The sequence below is a fragment of the Oryzias latipes genome, chromosome 3 (assembly GCF_053564925.1).
Source record: "Oryzias latipes strain Hd-rR chromosome 3, Olatipes_Hd-rR_3.1".
NCBI classification, from domain to species: Eukaryota; Metazoa; Chordata; class Actinopteri; order Beloniformes; family Adrianichthyidae; genus Oryzias; species Oryzias latipes.
Genome location: NC_136239.1, coordinates 26,365,979 through 26,384,943, shown reverse-complemented (window position 1 = coordinate 26,384,943; position 18,965 = coordinate 26,365,979). Strand labels below are relative to the sequence as shown.

At 38.4% G+C, this 18,965-nt stretch overlaps 2 long non-coding RNA genes across 2 annotated transcripts in view; one reads left to right on the top strand and one right to left on the bottom strand.

The window, feature by feature from the left end:
* Positions 1-12,107, bottom strand: part of LOC110017724 (uncharacterized) — a 227,204-nt gene extending 215,097 nt beyond the window's left edge. Inside the window, exon 1 of the long non-coding RNA XR_013654867.1 lies at positions 11,967-12,107. This is a non-coding gene — a long non-coding RNA (uncharacterized LOC110017724). The remainder of the gene's footprint in view (positions 1-11,966) is intronic.
* Positions 12,108-17,160: 5,053 nt separating this feature from the next.
* On the top strand, positions 17,161-17,869 carry LOC111947150 (uncharacterized). The gene is made up of 3 exons (XR_002872970.2): positions 17,161-17,347; positions 17,479-17,638; positions 17,723-17,869. It is a non-coding gene; the product is annotated as an uncharacterized LOC111947150 (long non-coding RNA).
* The last annotated feature ends 1,096 nt before the right edge of the window (positions 17,870-18,965 follow it).

Here is an 18,965-nt window from a genome sequence, read left to right as displayed (position 1 = left end):
TTAGCTTTAAATGATAAATCCTGGTCAAATAAAACCCCTAGCTTTCTAACTCTGGAATTGGAGGTTTAAATTACGCCATTCAGGGAGACTATCTGAGCAGACAGAGCATCTCTGAGGTTTTTTAGGACCTTGTTTAATGACCTCAGTTTTTTACTGGGTTTAGGAGCAGATAATTAATTGTCATCCAGGTCTTGATATCTCTGATGCAGGCATTAAGTTTCTCTACATGGCCATTCTGGTCAGGTTTAATGGATAAATACAACTGATTATCATCCGCATAACAGTGAAAATGAATGCTGAGTTTCCTGATCATGCTTCGTAAGGGCAGCATGTAAATCATAAACAGAATGGGTCCTAGAACGGAGCTCTGTGGGCCCCAATAGCTAACTGAAATGCAATGAGAGGACTGTCCATTTACATTAAACTGGTACCGATCAGATAAATAGGATTCAAAGCACTGGAGGACAGACCTTCTGATCCCTATGTCATGCTCTAATCTAATAGTGTCAAAGGCTGCACTGAGGTTTAAATGTGCAGAATAAGCATTCAGCACTCAAAGTTCTATAATCAACAGGTCACGTTTGCACAGTTGTTTGGCAGTTTTTGGTGAATTTCTACTAAACAGGAAGAAAGTGTGGTTTCAGACTACAAACTCAACAGCTGCACATGAATCGCACAATAGAAGGAAGAGCAGTTTCCGCTCTGGTAAAATCAAGCATCTATAAAGGGTTCTTAAAAGGTCACTTTCATAAGCAAAGTGTTAGTGCAGCAAAAGTCTTCTTTGATTTGCAAGCAATGCACAAATACACTTAGGCCACTTACAGACTGCTTTCATCACGAGTACATACTTTGTGTTGTTCATCTGTTGGACATTTGTCATTTTACAGGGGTTGCCACAAAATAAAAAGCATGGTGTTTCGGTATTATGTTCAATCAAACCTTGTGGTAGCAAACCGAGTGCCGTCCTCACTGTGCCGCAATCCCAGTCTTCCATCACCCAATGAAATTGGAGAATCTTTGTAAACCATGAACTCCATGAACTTTACTAAATAAGACTTATCTTTACTAGTGTTTTAGAATATCTTGAAGGTTTTTCGACCAATGGTTTAAGGCTAAGACCACAAACGTTTAATTCCATCTGATTGCTTTAAAATTATGAGCTGCTAATTTTGTTGTACACACTAACTGATAAACTGCCAGAATGTGATACTCTGGGCCACATGTTTACTCTTTTAAAACAGATAACATCATGTTGTAACAATGTAGTTGATCTCTGACCTTTTTGGACATAAAATGCAACCACTTACCTTTTATGAAAATTTTTACGTCTTTTTCTTTTTCTTTTTTTTACACCATATTTGACGATTGACGATAAAATACTTTTTTATTTTATTTTATCGCTTTAGTGCTCTGTGATCATACACTTGTAAGCAAAAAAATGTTTTTTTTTAATGCCATTATACACGAAGGGAAAATAGATTTATAACTTAAGGGGGGAAAAAAAATCTCAGAAATAAAGCCAAGAGTAAAAAAAGATAGGTAGGCCTCTCCTTATTCAGGGCAACAAAGAAGCATGCAGTGAAGGATAAGGTCATTATTAATCAAACAAAATTTTCTTATGTACTTCCTCTAATTGTACGAACACATTGACCATTTGATACATGCTCCTAAATGGGCGTTCTTGAATGTCCATTTAGCCTGTTGTGTTCACACTGGACAAGCAGGGATGGGGTTCTTCTATGTTTTCTTTTTCTACTGTTTCCTAGCGCATGTCCACCATCAACAGCTGGAACAGTCTCGTTGTGAAATGTTATATTGGTGCAAATCCCGCAAATCTTGTTCCAGGCTTTTTCTTTCACTGTCAGGGAACGAAGATGTGGACACAAGATGCAGGACGACAGAAGTTGAGAAACACAAGGATTTTAATCCTGAGGAAGGCTCTGAGACTCGTAAACTAGTAACAGTCATAAGAGAACGATCAGGTGATAAGTGAGGAGGAACACAAGGTATATATACACACAGTGATTGACAACAGGTGAGTAAAACAGGTGCTGGCGATGAAGACGTCAAGTCCACAGAAGCACAACAGAACACCGAACCGGAACCTAACAAAATAAAAGCCCCAACCCGGAAGTGAAGGTGAACCTAACCGCCCTGGACCCCGGTACCCGACATTCACAGCTCTATTCCAATATGGTGTCACATAATTCTGGCCGGGAACAAACTACATTTATCAATATCTCCTCCATGATCAATTTTCAAATGGTTGGCACTTCTGTGAATTAAAAGTGACGCCATTCAAACGTCTCTGCCAATTCCAAGTCCCTGATTGATCAAAGTTCAACTGGTTTAACTTTCAACGCACGTTTAATGGCCGCACATTTTGTTTCTACAGTCTAGACTTGTGTGGTGATGCACGAACTTGAGTTTGAAACGAGGAAGCCCGAAACACGCATTGCCGAAAGCGGGGTTAAAGTAACCCAAGAGTTGCATCTAGATACAAAACATCCTTACAAACTGGAATGTTTTTTTTTAACTTCTTTAAATATTTCACTCAGAATATTTCTACTTTTTTTGGAAAATATTTTTAATATTTTATATCAACCACCAAAAACTTTACACAACTCACTAAGAACGTGCACAGTTTACAGAGTAAAATCTGTGACAGTGATGAGAGCAGCACTATGGTCTTTGACTTCTTACTTTCCCTTTTGTCATAGATTGTCTTCCTTTAATTCATCCATCAGCACTGGTTCAACCTCAAAAAGAAGACAAAAGTATGAGCGCTGCTGTAGCCAGAGCATCTACATCCTGACTCCAATTAGGGGAACAAACCACAGGGAGGTCTGTCCACCATCAAGAGCTCAAAGGTCAGCTGACAGGAAGGAAAGAGACAAAGCGGCCAGACAGACAAGGAGCACAGTAGACAAAATCAGAGTGAGCATTCACTCTGCAGTAATACTGACTAAAATAATAAGCCAAAGTCTCCCCTCTGTGTCTCCTTTAAACTCTAACTTTCACTCTGCGTGTCCCTGTCACCTCCTCAGTCTGTTTCCGCTCTCCTCCTCTGTTCTTTAGTTTTGTTCTATTTATGACTTCCTATGAAATTTCAGCGTCTCTTGCACAGTTATGTGGGCAATAAATCAGGCGCTGAAAAGTACAGCGGACAGGAGAGAGAGATGGGGAATCAGAGGGAGGCCTTCGCTGTTGTCTGAGCAACTGTTTAAAGGGCCACCTGAGAGCTTTAAAACTGAAACCTGCTAGAAATACAGTATTAGCCAGCATACGCACAGGGAGGACCAGCAGTGTGAAGCATTAAAAAAAATGGCAATGCGACAAGTCATCACTGTCAGCTCTTCTGCGTGACATAACACCAGCTTTCCTAACTCTTTCCAGCTGCAGTTTAACTCGTATAAAGAACACCATCAACATGTTTCCCTCACGGTCTTCAGAGACACTCTTCATGACTGCAGCACTGTGCTCATTGGCACCTTCTTCTAGCTTGAGTGAGTTTGTCCAGAGCAGTTCAGCAGCTGCATGCTTCAGGCTCGTACTGGACTCTGGGGTGATTAATTTTTGAAGTGTGTTGTAAAGGGCTATGAGATCCATAAATAGGAGAGTACACAACAGGCAATCCCCAGGTAGTCATGGTCACAGCACAGCTCACAAAGCACTATGGTCACATATAACCACAGCCAGGCTGTATATTTGAGGCTTACTGTTATATCAATGGCATTTTTAACATATTGGAATCAGATTTCACTGGGTTTTTGTGTGTTTGTTCTTAATGAGTAATATCCATGAAGACTAAGGTTGTGGTCTTTTTTTCATTGAATTAAATCTTTGGATCTCACAGGCAAACACTTAACTGGCGTGTCTCTCTAGAGTATTTTCTAAAGAAGTAAAAGGGTCATTTAAATAATGCCATGCGAATCTCAGAGAGAAAAGGAAACCACTGAAAGAAAGAAATCAGAAGAGGGGGGTTGGAGGACCCTGTTGTTTCATTAATATGCCCCTGAGAATATGGTGGCAGTGGCAGATGAATGAGAGGGAGGGTTATCAGCCCTTGTCTGTTAGAAAAGCTACCCCCCTTCCCTCATCTCTCACTAGATTCAGGTCCATCAGGCCTCATTACTCTAATGGTAGTGGCAGTGATTAAGGCTTCCTGGCTGCAGACCCCTTTGTTTGCTCGCCCGTGCTTCCCTTCCATAAAGATGGTCTTCAGGATGCTTCTGCCTCCATGCAGAAGGATGCAGTCCCGGCAGAATACACTAGACCTTGGAGTTATCAACAGGGGGCTGGGGCAGGTTATCACATTTGAAGAGGAGACAGCCAGGAACTGCTCAGGCCCTGCAACACTGCTGATAAAATAATTCTTAGAGGGAGTTTAGCTGCAACAATGCACATCTTGGAGTCTTTATCTCCTTCTGCCACTTATTATGAGGGAGCACACTTTATGTTTTGCAGAGTGTGAGCAATGTTGTCACACTGTATGCATATGTAAAGCAATAAAATGTACAACACACAAACATTCAAGCTCACTTAAGAACAACAGCAATCTTTTGACTAAACACAATGTATAAAATGTGTTTTATCATGTTTTAAGTGCTCTTTTCTAAATCTATCGCCAAAATAAAGCAGTACTTGAGTTTCATTTCTAATACATGAGTTAAAACAACATCTTAAGAAATGCCAGGAGTTACCTCTGAAATAGGAACCATGCATGACATAAAGTAAAAGTGTTGACATTCATTGTTCTTTGTTCAACACAACTAAAGCAATCGCAGCTCTTGATTAAATGAAGTGAGACTGTCTGCCTGGCCTTCTTTAGTTTCACTCAATCCAGTCCTCTTACTTGCTCCTTCATTCATAATGGATAGCTCCATGGGTTTCTGTCACCAAGAGTCTATGAACGACAGGAAATCCACCCATGCATTCAAGACACCAGTGGTCAGTTGCAATAAATCCACTTGTTGTGGAGGAATGGGACACATGGAAATCAAATGGTAAAAGATTTCAAAATTTGTTCAGTTGTGAGCACACAAAAAAATGTGAGTTGCAATTCTTAGAAAACATTTTTAGATGATTAAATCAAATTGAGTGGCATGTTTTAAGCATTTTAATGAAGCTGGATGAAATGTCTTGAATAAAAAGAACAAGTCCAGCTGACCGTTGCTTTATACCTTCTACTTTGATGGAATCCACCTGGATAAAGGAGAGTCTACAGAAACATTTTATTAAAATAGAAACAACTCCGAATTCTAATAGATTTTTAGGATAGTTTGGCAAATTTTCACATCATACTGTTGTCACGAGTTGAGAAAAACTAACTTTGAGAGAAACTTTAATTGTCAGGTTGAAAATAAAAGGAAAACATAGTAGTAAGGACACTCTTATCTTGCATCATCAATTACTGTGTAACATAGTTTAGATTAGCAGGATTAAAGTTAAAATGTTTCAAAAAATTAAATAAATTGTTAATATTGGAGCTTTACGATGATGGATTCCCATCTTTTGAGGGAGCAGTGAGCTTGTCCAGAGCAGTCACGGTCACACTTGGAAACCATTTGGTTGCTTAACCCAGTGTCTTTCCACACTGGCTCCCATTTTTAGAATCGTTGGTATTACTTAACTGTTGATTTGAACCCACAACCTGTGGCCAATGTTTCATTATATCAGAAAAAAAAATCGGTTATGTTGTTTAAATGGCATCTTTGTATCACTTCCTGTTATTAAAAAGTTTAAAACTGCAATACTAATCATTTCCTTCTTTAAACTTTTTTGAACAACACCCTTTTTTCATAGGAAAGTTTGCCTCTGCCTCTGGCAGATTATCTGCCAGAGGCCTTGCAGACATCAGGTGCATTGTTGTTCTGCAAGAGGCCGGAAATGTAATAGTCCCTTCAAAATGCTTATTGTTGCGTGCGCCCCTTACACCCCAGGAGGACCATCAGCTGCCAGACACTACAATCTGAAAGTGACGACCAAGCAGAGCAATGTCCGTCATGGGACACCATCAAAAACAGCACGTGTACACAAAAGCAAGTAAACAAGCATCAACAACAAAGGTAAACAAAGAGGGGTGTGTGTTTGTCCCACATCTGAGGTGTGAGCAGTAGAGCTGAGGACCTGTGCACAGCTGTTCTTCCTGTGCTGTTAGTAGGCTTCACCAGACAAGGCCTGTCCCTGAGGCCTGAACAGGGAGGCCTGCACATAGTCTCACATCTGGACGACACAGGAGAGAGGAATCCTTCCCATACTCTGATTTTTTTTTATCTTGCTGCCTCTCTTTCTGTCTCACTCTATCCATCTTTGTCTAGATTTGTAACTCTCACTTTACCCTCCTCTTCTCTCTATCGCTCTCCTGAAAGGTCCACAGGTCACACTCACCAGGGAAAGGATGATGAACAGCTCCACAACTGAGCCAGCTGACTCTTCAGCAGCAGTGCTGTCCCCTTGCTCCTTATTTCCACAGCCTCCCCCTTGTTTTACCTCATCAAATCTCCTTATTTTACCTCCCCCTCACCCCAGCTTGGCAGAGATGCTGAGGGGGATTTTGCATGTGCAACCCAAGTGAAGACTTGTGTAGAACAGGAGTGACAGTCAGTGTTTTTCTTTTTTTAACATTAGATCCTATTGCTTTTTTATCTAAAAAGAATAAGAGAGAAATCTACCTGTACCTCTCTTTGGATTTCAACAACCTGTTTTATTATGTTTACAGCTCCATAAGTTTGTTTTTAGAATTCAAAACATTTAATGTATATAACAACTGGACTGAACCTCCCACTTGCACTCCAAAAAGGAAATATCCGTTGGCTCCAAGAAGCCAAAATCCGATGGACTTCTATTGAGAAATAGAAGTCATTCTACTTGGTCAGAATGACTATTCTTACTTTGCTACAACATATTCTTGCTTAACCCATTATTTTAGTACAATAAATTCAAATTATAAACTGACCAATCAGATTCCTCAATTAAGTGGTCAATTAGGTGGTCCGATGCCAAATGTTCCAAACCTTTGATTTACAAATTCTCCCAATCCCTCTTTCAAATAATAGGGGTGCGGACTTCAACAATCTCACTCCCAATTAGCGAAGGTGGTCGCCATAGAAATTTTTACTCTGACCAACTCCGGCAAAACACTGCTTACTAAGGACATCTGACTCCGTATCGCGAAAAAATGGCAACTAAATTGACTTTATTTTGTTGGAGCTGGAACCAAGTTGTTTTGTATGGGTGACGTCTCACTCACTCCTTCTGGTTCTCCTGGACAGTCAATGTTAAAAACGGTAAAAGTCAAACAGTAAAATGTCAGAGAAATTTCATTTAGCTGGAAAAAGTTGCAATCTTCACACATGCTGTATAGAAATGACTAAAGATTTCGGCAAAAAAGCCACATCCTACTAATCTAGGACTTTTAGGTCTTTGTTTTGACCTCTTTGTAAAGGTGTACAGTCCTCTGCCTGCTCAAAAAAACTGTGTGTCACTCTCTACACTGACTTTGTTTTTACTCCCACGGGAGACAGAACTTATGCTTAAGCCTCTGTAATACTTTAAAGAGCTGCCATAACCTTCTGTTACTGCTCCGATTCTTTGTTCTTGTCTCTTGCTTGATAAGGCATGCCAGCCGCCAAGGTCATGGAGACAGGAAGGAAAAAGAAGAAGTGGGGGCTGGGGGTATTTCTCTCCGGTGTAAATGAATAGTTCCATCTCTCTCTAGATGAAGAGGAAGAACCTCATCAAAATGTTGTCTCCTCACCTCACAAAACAAGGCTACATTCAAGTCAGATGAATGAGAATTGCCATATGCAAAATCATAATTACAAGCTCATATATTTCCTCCAGCACTGGGAGCAACTTTAACAGGCTTCGGTTGGTCTTTTAGCTAAGAGATGATCCTCTAAGCCCTTTTCTTGTCTGCCATCTGAGATTGTTGTATTCCAAGGGGGTATCAGGGCTGAAAGGACTGAATTTAACAAACCTAATTATCATGCTTTAATTAGTATCAGGGGTAAACCTCTGTGGGACACCTGCAGACTTAATTTATATCCTGACAAGCTGGGAACAAGTGTTAATGTGCCGTATTTATGATAATGCCCCAAAGTGTACAGGAGGAGCAGAAGGAGGCTCACCTCAACTCTTTCAGAACAAAGTGAGAAGCAGGTAATTACAGGGAAAGAGGGTGAAGAGCTCTGGGATCAATTCAGTCCCACTGTTGATATATTGAACTTAAATGACAAAACATGACGTTCACGGTACAGACAATAATTCATTTCTAAGGGTCTGAAATCAAATGTATCTTAAAGGAAGGCAAGAAAGCAAAGCCTCCCGATTTCAAAAGATCTTTGACTGCAGAAGAGCTAACAGGACAAAAAAAGAAAAAGCTAATTATTGATATTTATTTAATCTATGCTATTATTTAATCATGCCATTAAAAAAAATGAAATACTGAATATGGTGAACAAAATCTGGCTTCAAAATATCTGTGAGCACAGATAAATGGGACGATTGTTGTCCTATTAGTCAAAGATAGAAGTGCCGTTTATCTGTTTTGCTACCACAAGCAAACCTTTGCGAAATAAAAAATATAGGTTAGCAGGCCAGAGGAAAAACCTGGGAAATTGCGCATGTGCTGTATACCGGCTTTAGACATCGTTGAAAACCACAGACTTCTGGCTGGCTGGAGTGTTTACGCAAAAAAGGACACATTTCTAATAATCATTTATAGAGGTCACGTAGCAATTATTACTGTATTTCATCCTTAAATTACTTAAAAAAACAGAAGAGGTTTTAGAAATCACAGTGACAAAAACATGTGTAAAAAGTAACTCCAACTTTTACATTTTCTTGTGTTTTAATCCAAATTCCTGTTTTATCTTTCCACATTTTTCTATTCAACACCAGTTGTTTAAATCTATAGAAGTTTGACCATCTTAAAATAAAAAGATGTCAACATGAAAAAAAAAGTGTTGTTTTTTTTTTGTTTCGTCTTCTGAAGTGCAGCAGTTTTTAACGTGGGGTTTGACACATCATCAAAAGCATTATGACTTTTGACTATCGCTACAAATCTTATGCGTGTACACTTTGAAGTTGCTCCTGTGTGGGATATAGTGTAGTGCATGAATAGTAATGCGGTATTACAGTAATTATTCATTGTTGGATTTCTAATTTCACAAGTTCTCATTGGGAGAAAGATGCAAGGTTCAATATGTTTCACATGTCATTTTTTGATGTTTTTTTTTTTCTTCTCTGAGATCTTTGGAACAGTGGGCAGGCTGACACTTCACCCTGTCAAAGTAAAAGTATTTTGTTTAAGTGTTTTTACATACCGTGGGCTGACCTAGTTCTTTGTTTTCTGAATCTTTGAACTAAACAGAAGCCAATAATGTAAGCAAAATACAAAAGAAGTGAAAACTTGAAAGTAACTTTCATTATCAGTAGTTATTCTGAGTGCAATGATAGAGTTTCACACATTGAATGTTTTCGATCTTTCACGATCCACCTTAAACTTTAAGATCTCTCATTTAGCCCCATCAACAAACAGTATTATATTGTCATTTTTGTTTTTTGTTTTAAATCCGTATTTTAGTCAGCTAAACTGTGGGTCATATTTGATGTTGCATCACAAAGAATTTACAGGTAAAGCAATAAAGTTATTTACTCTTGCCCTGAAAATCCTAGTTCAAAGTTGGAGTCTTCCCCTGGCAGGAAGATGGATGCCCTGGAACTCTTGATGATCAATCATACAATGAAAGCGGAGGTCATTACAGAGGTGAGTATGGCTCACGTCGGATTTCTGTTTGTGAAAGGCTGAGTGGGGTAATAATGAGCAAGATCTTTTTAAGGTTTCCGCCTTGAAATATTATTGTTAAATCGTCTTGATTCTTTTGGAAAATAAAGTAAATGTATGTGTGAAGATGTTTTTTGGCGAATATAATAGCCAAAATAAATCGACAAAATGTTATAAAACTGTGCGAATAGTAAAAATAAAATGTATGTTATTTCCGAAACCTAAAAAAAAAAAAAGTTCAAATTCTTGAGTGTGCAACAGGCAAAAAGTAGTTCAGATGGTCCCTTTATTTGCTCCTGTACCTGTTAGTTTAAATTGAAATAAATGCATACTCCTAATTAATTAGTTTAATTTGATTTTCTTTACTAATATTTAATAAGATCTGAATATTTAAAGCACATAAATACAGGGTCAAGCGTGAAGACACAGTGATGGATTGATGTTTTTATCATAGCGAGCAGTTTCTCCCCTTGTGCGTGTCTCATCCTATTTTCTGCTTGGTTTGCGGTCACAGGGCCACCAGCGTGTGCCTGAAGCTACACGAAAATTTCTATTCTGAGAAAAAGAAGTTTCTGGTTTTTAATTAGTAGAACATACATATATATATAATTTTTTCCCTTTTTACAAAGAAGAGTCCCATGTATGTAGGAAATGTTGATGTAAAAGTAATCACTTTTATCTGAGATTGAAATACTTCTAAAATGCTCGTTTTAGGTTTCATTTGTTGGCTCTGCTTAAGCTCGCTTGTCAGTGTTCACAACAGTTGCTGGAAGCAATTTCTTTCTTTTTACTTCACCACTTTAATATTTATTGAGGCTTTTTTATATGCATGTGTTTTTTAGTTTGTATGGATCACCTTGACAAACACTGAAACAAGTCAAATAAGGAAAACAAGAAAAACTTTTTTTTTTAAATCAAGCTTAATTACCAATTAAAATGAACACTATTTATTGTTGATTATGGGCAAAAAAAATCTCTGTTCCAAAAATTGCATGCAACTATTTTGTTCTGCAATTTAACAGGAGTCTGAGGTTTTGCTTACAGTAATTGATGAAGGCACACCTTTCTTTTCGTCAATTTCGTCAGAGAACCTATAGAAACATTTCCTTAGCTAATATGTAGCTATCACACTCATTTGTCCTCACGCCCACAAAACCAGAACGAGTACATTTGGTTTACTGCAACGGAAATGTGTTGACATGACTTTTTTAAGCTGACAAAATGATATATATACACATATATATATATATATATATATATATATATATATATATATATATATATATATATATATATATATATATATATATATATATATATATATATATATATATATATATATTTTTTTTTTTTCTTTACAACTTCAAGATGAGAGCATCAGCATTGAAAATGTAATGGCTTGACTGAAGTCAACTGGTGATCCTTCCTACATTCAACCCGGCAGCTCCATTTGAGGTTGTCAAGACCTGCAGGTGCCAGTACAGGAGATTACTCTTCCTTTAGCCCTGTCTGCACCACCTTTGTGAGGCAGCGTTATTTATGCCAGTATCAGGTATTGACAGGTTGCTGTGAGGCCCGGACTGGGAGCTCTTTGGTCTGATTGTGAACAAGAGAAAAACTGGATTGAGTAATCAGGCTCTTGGCAGCGATACAGAAGCGCTCCAGTTGAGCCGAAATGCTTCACAGCCATTTCTACTGCTGCTCCCTTCTGTCCAGGAGGCTTATCAACCAGACCGATTTCGGAGGCCTTAAACTGTGGAGCGAGTCCATCCACATGCAGACATCCCAGACTTTTCCTCAGACAATTGACCCTCAACTAGTAGGAGCCTTTCTGTTAGTGTCATTCCTGTCTCTGTTTTTGAAGCTTGAAGTGGGGAAAGTTTACAGTCTCTGCCAAGTGCCAATAGGCACAATGTAGGGGTGCCAATAGCACCCCTACATGTGGGTCTGCCCTTGTATAGACACATATCTGACTGCATGCACTTGTATGCTCTGAACGCCTGCTATGTGATCATGCTTTCGGTTCGTCTTGGCATTAATTATTGACTCTGAGTTTAATTTAAAAAGGCGGACGCGCTGTAAGCCATGGGACACACAGTTTTAAATAATGTATTGGGCCCATTCAGAGGTAATCATATTGTCATTGATTAATATACATCAGTGCTTTGGAGCGTACCTGATGCGTGTGGGAGTCAGGCTCTGGATATGATAAAACTTGGCGCTGAGAGGAGGTGTCAGGGCGGGAGCATCTCCAGGGTCCCATGCTCCTTGTCTGATGTTTCAATCACAGTTTAGGAGCCGTGATGCATGGAGGCATGCACTATCAATTGGCTGGATAACATGAGGAGCCCTAGAGAATCACAGCCAGATAGAGGGGAGAAAGAAATTCAGTCAGGCAGAGAAAGAAGTAGATACAATCATAGCAGGAAAGACAGAAATCAGGGGAAAAAAGATCACAATAGCTTGATTTAGGCTGAAAGTGATTTTTTTGAGAAGAATTTGTTTTGAATAGGGTAGTCAGTGGAAAACACACATGCACACTCACAAACCCAGAAGCTATGTCATCCTGAGTTTAGTTTAGACAAACAAAGAGCTTTGAAGAAAGCTAAAGCTGCAATAAGGTGAGGCTGCTCCCGGTGATGAAAAATTCATAAACTGGTTACCTAGACACCATTCAGACAGCACCAGAGTTCAGACACATGAACCAATTACTGTCTAAATTTCAACTAGTTGGACACAACACATGCATTTTGATAGCTGTGAACTTAGACACACTTAGACCGGTATGAAGTCATGCCTCCCTTTCTCTCTCACACACTCGTGCATGCACACACACAATCCCTACTGGAGAGACAAACAAATCCTGTCCAAGAATCTCTTCCTTCAGGAGTTTGTGAAAGCTTTGGCAAGCTTGAGTGAATATGTTGTTTTTGTTAATACATAAAGATTAGGCAAAGAGTCTCCAGGCTCCTTTCTCTCTTTTGCATCCTGTATCTCTCCCCCTCTCCTTTCATCCTCTTCCACCTCCTTTCTCAGTCTGGAAAGAGGGGGTCTTGTCAGACAGCCTCTATCTCACGTATTGAGTTCTAAGAGGTGCAGAGTAAACCGCCTGAATGCTAGGAGGCTTGTGTCTCTCTTGCTTAAAACGGTTTTGCCTGCTGGAAAACACTCTGTGACAGCAGGTCTGTATGTGTTCTGCTGTATGTCTGACAGGAACAGAGGAACAGACTGCACCAGATACAAAATAGCACCACATGCAGATGCCTATCCAGTCCAAGCAAACCTCTTGGGCTGAGCAAAAAACAATATAACAAACCCAGGTGGGACAGTCAGTTACGTGTGGTTTATTTTGGTCTGTTTATGGGGCTTTTTCTGTTTGCAAACCACAATGGGATGATACTCATGTGAGTAATGTGGAAATGGTGACCTAACAAAAATGGGTGGATGTAGAATGCGCTTTTATCTCAATCTTGTGGCATTGCTAAAGTGGTGGTATGTGTAAGGAGTGTGTAAAAGTAGAGCATTTATTATGAGGCCCTAGGTCTCTTCATCTGATATGGGCTACCTGGTCCAAATACATTGGGTAATAAAGATAAACATGTCTAAAATCTTCATTTATTTCTTGTATTTCTTTAAATTGCTGTGGCTGTAGTTTATGTTCGATGTGTCAGGGCCACCATAAAAAAAATCAAATAAAATGAAAACAGAAGAATAAAGCTGTAAAATTCTGAGAAAAAAGTCATAAGTTTAAATGAATAAAGTTTTAAATTTGTATAGGAAAAAAGTTGTAATTCTACAAAATACATTTGTGAATTTATTTTACATGCCTCTTCATAATTTTCTCATAAAATTACGACTTTCTGATAATTTTACAACCTAATTCTACTATAAAAAAATATTTTTTAAAGTAACCATAATACTCCGTTGTGTCAATGACCTTTTTAGTTTTGTTTTAAATCATAAATGTATTTAAAAAAAAAAGGATTGGAAACTTCAAATGTTGATCGAAAAAAAGATGCTAACTTCACTTTGTGTGAAGTCACACTGACACACCACTCTCTTTCTATTAACTTTTATCCCCTCAACAGGCCTGTGAGCCACTCCAGTCGCCCCCTAACCAAAAGCTTTTGATCATCTTAAGTGAAGAAGAGAAAAAGGCCAAATCACATCAGAAGCAACAACAGCTGCACGTAAAGAAGTTCTCCACTGAACAATGGAGCTGCCACGAGCATCACCTCTGCCTCCCAGCTGAGCCACACAGTCAGAGTGTAACCAATCATTGGGGACAAAGTAGACGCATGGATGCCCAAAGTGCAGCCACCATAATGTAATTGTCATTGCATTGCCTTCCAATGAAAAAGGCATATTTTTTCTGGATCATGCAGGGATCAGAGTGTAGATGAATAGGTCTGCGGGCTCGTGTGGCAACTTTAAACTGATTTAAAGGAGTCTAGTATGGTATTAAGATGCACTTTGGAAGAGTGGTGTTATTCAGGCATCACAATGGAGGTCCACTGGAATGATGCCCTGACACAATCAAAGGCCAACATTTCAGACTAATGTCAATTCACTATAACATTATCAACACAAAAAGTGGCATCCGAATATGTTTACTCTTGAAGTGATGTTATCTCTCTTTTAATTGAAAACATTTAAAAACACAGAAAATATAATTAAAATAAAGTAAAACGATGTAAAATGTATACATTTATTGTAACAGAACGAACTGCAATACAATGGAATAAGAGAAAAGAAATCACAAAATAAGAAAACCAAAACAGAATTAAACTGACCTGACAAGGATTTAATAGTTGGAAAACAGCACTGAAAAAAGACAAGGGACATTTTACAAATCATGTGTCAAGTCAATGTCACATAAAAAAACCTGGTCTGAAATGTCCCAAAGAGAAGCCACAGGGGAAACCATTAATAATCTATTTGGGCCCACTCAAGTTGAAATAAATAAATATTATATAAAAACAATTGGAGAAGTAGATCAGTTCCTTGCAGTAAATGAACTTCCACTTTGAGGCAGGGTGGAAAGCTCAAATGATGAATTATCTGCAGGGCTGTTCTTAAAAAGGATTGATTACACACTGACAAAGGACCCCAATTTTAACGATATAAACAAACACTTACCACAAAATGCATAATACACCTCTCACAACATCCAAAATGAAATGATTGAAACATTGGCCAAAATGGTATTAAAGAAAATCAAGGATAATTAGAACAACGTAGATTCTGCTGGCCCATAGCAAAGCAAAACTGAAGATGAGATCTCGTTTCTGTCACATTTACGTCTCCTAGACATAAATGAGAACTGTTTGAGACTAAACTGCTTTTCTCATTCTTCTCAAACATTTCTCCTGAGAAATAAGTCTCACAGTGAGCACTGTTTGAGATCTCAAAATTCTCTCACAACTGTCTCTTCTCCAGATCTCAATTGAGAGAAAAATGAGCCATATTATGTTGCGCTCAAGTATGTCTCAATTTGATATCCTTACTTCAAATCCCTATCTCAGTTACGTCTCAGTGAAAGACATAAATGGTTCTGTCTTTCGTTGCTCAATAATTTAGATCTTGTTTTAGCCTATTTTTTTATTGTCTCAGCAAAAAGAAAAATGAGAGTAGTACGAGCCCTAAAATGAGTCTTATGATGACACCATTACAGTTCATCTCGAGAAAATAACATTTTTTATTTTATTTATGTTCAACTTAAAAAAGTTGTTTATTGCTTACATATTTATATAACTTAATTACAATTTCAAGAAAAAAAAGTTAAATCATTAAGACGGTCATGTCCTCAAAAGACATATTTTTGAAACTTTTTAAAAAACATGAAATTTCAAGACAACGTTGCAGTGTCGATTTAATAAACTTTTTTTTGACTGCTTAGATAAACATAAATGAACAAGAATGTATGTTGGGTTAATGGTGCTAGGTTTAGTTAAACACAAACACACGCATGCACTGGCACACATGCATACACGCATAAGTGCATATACGCACACTTATATATTGGTGGGTATAAAACATTTAACACATTGATGTCTGAACTAAATAAAGGACATTTGGGATCATATTTGGATCACCTTAAAGTGAACAAAAAATAGATCTTACATTTGAAACAAATAAAATACACAAATAAAAATAATCAAATAAATAAATCAACTTTAGGACGGTACAGATTTATGGGGTTCAGTTTGAGTTACTTTATCTTTGTCTTTAAAAATCCCCCTTCATGCAGCCTAACAAGCTGAAAATATTTTCTGTTTTCTTGATTTTAGTCTGCATCATATTGAACAAACAGAAGCCTGGAGTAACCCGATTTGAATTTTAAACTGTATCACAGCCTCACTTGACACAGATTTCTGATTGGTTGATCACAGTGGGAGGGAAAAGTCTGTGGTTGACGTCACCAACGGGCCGGAATCTGCAAGCGGGAGAAGTGCAGAGAACGAGAGACTTTTGACGAGCGTTTGTCGTATTTTTTCTGCGTTTTAACAATCCGTGGGATGAATCTCCAACATTTTTTTTGCTTGTCTGGAAAAGATTCAAATAAAATCTTTGAAGTTTGCACGGTAAGTTTGCGATTTCTTTCCTCCAACTCTGAACTCAGTTGAATGCTAAAGGTGTTTAAGCTAGCTCTGCCAGTAATGCAGACGTCTGGGCTACTCGCGGTGGCTTTGGCTGTATAAGTAATTATTACATTTTATAAAGGTTTACTTGTGCTTTTTGTAATAAAAATAGAGACATTGAAGAGTTATTTGCAGTGCAGAGTTTACAGGAATGAGCCTCGATATTTTTCCAAACGCGTGAGTGCTAAGTAACTGTTGGAAGACATTTTGCTCTGTCTTCATTAAGTTAAGGGTCTGCATGGTTCATCCCATTCACAGTGTGACGACACCACAGACCATTTCCATTATTGCAAACTTCAAAATGTGCAGTTTCACTGTATGTTCAATTTTTACGCTGTATAAGCTTTTATCTTGTTTAAAAGATCATCTTGCAGACGTTTGGCCTGTCATGTCATCTTTTGAAACTGGTTATGGACATGTGTTTAAAGTAAAGTTATCATTAACTGCTCACATGTCTAGAAAGCATAATCTGAAAATTTAAGTATGCATATTAGGGAAACATGTTCTCAGCCCTCTGTCAGTGGTGGAGATGTTTAGAGAGCACAGATGTAGCTAAGCCAACAAATGTCAACACTGATATGTACGAGGATTTTAGTGAATCATAAATCATATTTAAAAACCTTTCCAGATCTTACTTTGTGCTGTATAAAATGTGTGTACATGATGTTTTTTTCCCCTCTCTGATTCAAGGTGATCTAAATACTCGTGAAAATGAGTGAATCAGAACCCATGTTCCTCCACACTGCCATTATGGAGGTCCTACCAGAGCCACAAAAGACATCCTGGAAGAACACTTGCAGTCCATTGGAATAAATGGAGTTGTATGAGGATCTACGATTCATAGAAGAGGCTGACTTGCTGCCAGCTTTGAGACCTGTTCAAGCCCGGAAACGTCTTGCTCTCTGGAAATTGAAATGTGAGTGTCAAACATTACAAATGAGTTTTTGTAATGCACGGAAGTGGATATGAATATGAATGGTAACACACTGACAGTACAGTATAAACTTAATACACTTATACTGTTTGTTTGTTTGTTTTTTGTTGCAGACCAAACGCCAGAGAACAGCACATCGTCATCTGTTGAGACCTCACCAACACAATCATCATCACTTTTGTTATAGTCACCGAGAAGTTTGTCATCCACATCTTCCAGAAGCCGAGGACTGTACATACATTGACTGGGAGGACAGCTTTGAAATTCCATGGAGTAAGTTTTCTGAGGAATTTGTGCAGAGGGGAAAGAGACCTGGCCCAAGACTAAGGAAGGAAATGGTTTGCACTCTTTTTGCAGAAATGATGAAAGCAAGACGTTTTTCCAAACTCTAAAAGGCTGCAGATGATGCGGGGAGAGCAGAGTGGCTGCTCAGAAGAGATGAGATGTTAAAGAGATGCGCTTTCTTCTGCTCTGCTACTTTAATGAGGAGGATGCCATGTTCTTGTAGAAGATGCAGACGAGGTCCAGATGCAGCAGGTGCCGTTGACTCCAACTGTTATTGTATGTGGTAAGTAAAGTTTCCAGTGTTAAATTATTCTAAAGGTTTTGTCTTTGTACACTGTACATGAGTGACATGTTTACTTTATCCATTGTTCTGTCTTTAGGACAGTCTTGCTTTTCCCCAAGGAGGTTCATGCTGAGTTGGGACCGCTCCATCGTACACAACAACATTGCAGCACTATGACTGATGTTCAGAAGCTACTTCTGCTTTAACAGTCATTATCCAACTGAGCTGGCTTCAACCCTGGAGTTTCTGCAAAGGTACATATTTATGAGTGCTGTCATGCGATTCATTTTTGGGTGTGGTTAGTTAATCATGACCTGCAGTTAATTATTCTAATTAATCTTTTATTAATCTAACTCAGGGCTGCTCATCCCTGGTCCTTGAGATCTACCAGCCTGCTTGTTTTCCAACTCTCACTGAATTGCTTGCTGCTGATTACCTGGACCAGGTGTGTTCATTCAGTCAGTATGTGGAGACATCTGGTTGAGCTGATCAACAGCTAGCAGGGCTTGGAGATCTGGAAAACAGTCAGGGTGATGGATCCCAAGGACCAGGAATGAGCAGCCCTGGCTAACCTAAAATTTAGCTTTGAAAATCCGTATTTTGGGGTAATTTGATTTAAATAGCAAGATTGTGTCACATTAAAAGAAATAAAATACAATTTAAAGGGTGGCTTTATGAAGTTTTCTAAGTATAACAGACTTTTTTCCAATCTTTACTTTTGTACCACTAAGGGATAATTCTTCAGTCTCAAACAGAACAAAGACCTAAGCCAAAGTGCTCTAATTTAAAAAACTAATGGAAATATTCTGAACAATCCAAAAAATATTGACCACAAAATTCTTAATCATAGCATAATATATATTCGTTGAAATATCTTATTCCACAGTTTGCCGTCTGACACGATCAGCCCTCAGCGTCCCAATGAAGACATGGTTATTATTTTTCCCTTGTTAAGAGCCAACCATGCAAAATGAGACTTTTGATCATTTCTTAAATGTTTGATCTGGACTGTATCATGAAAAATGAAATGAA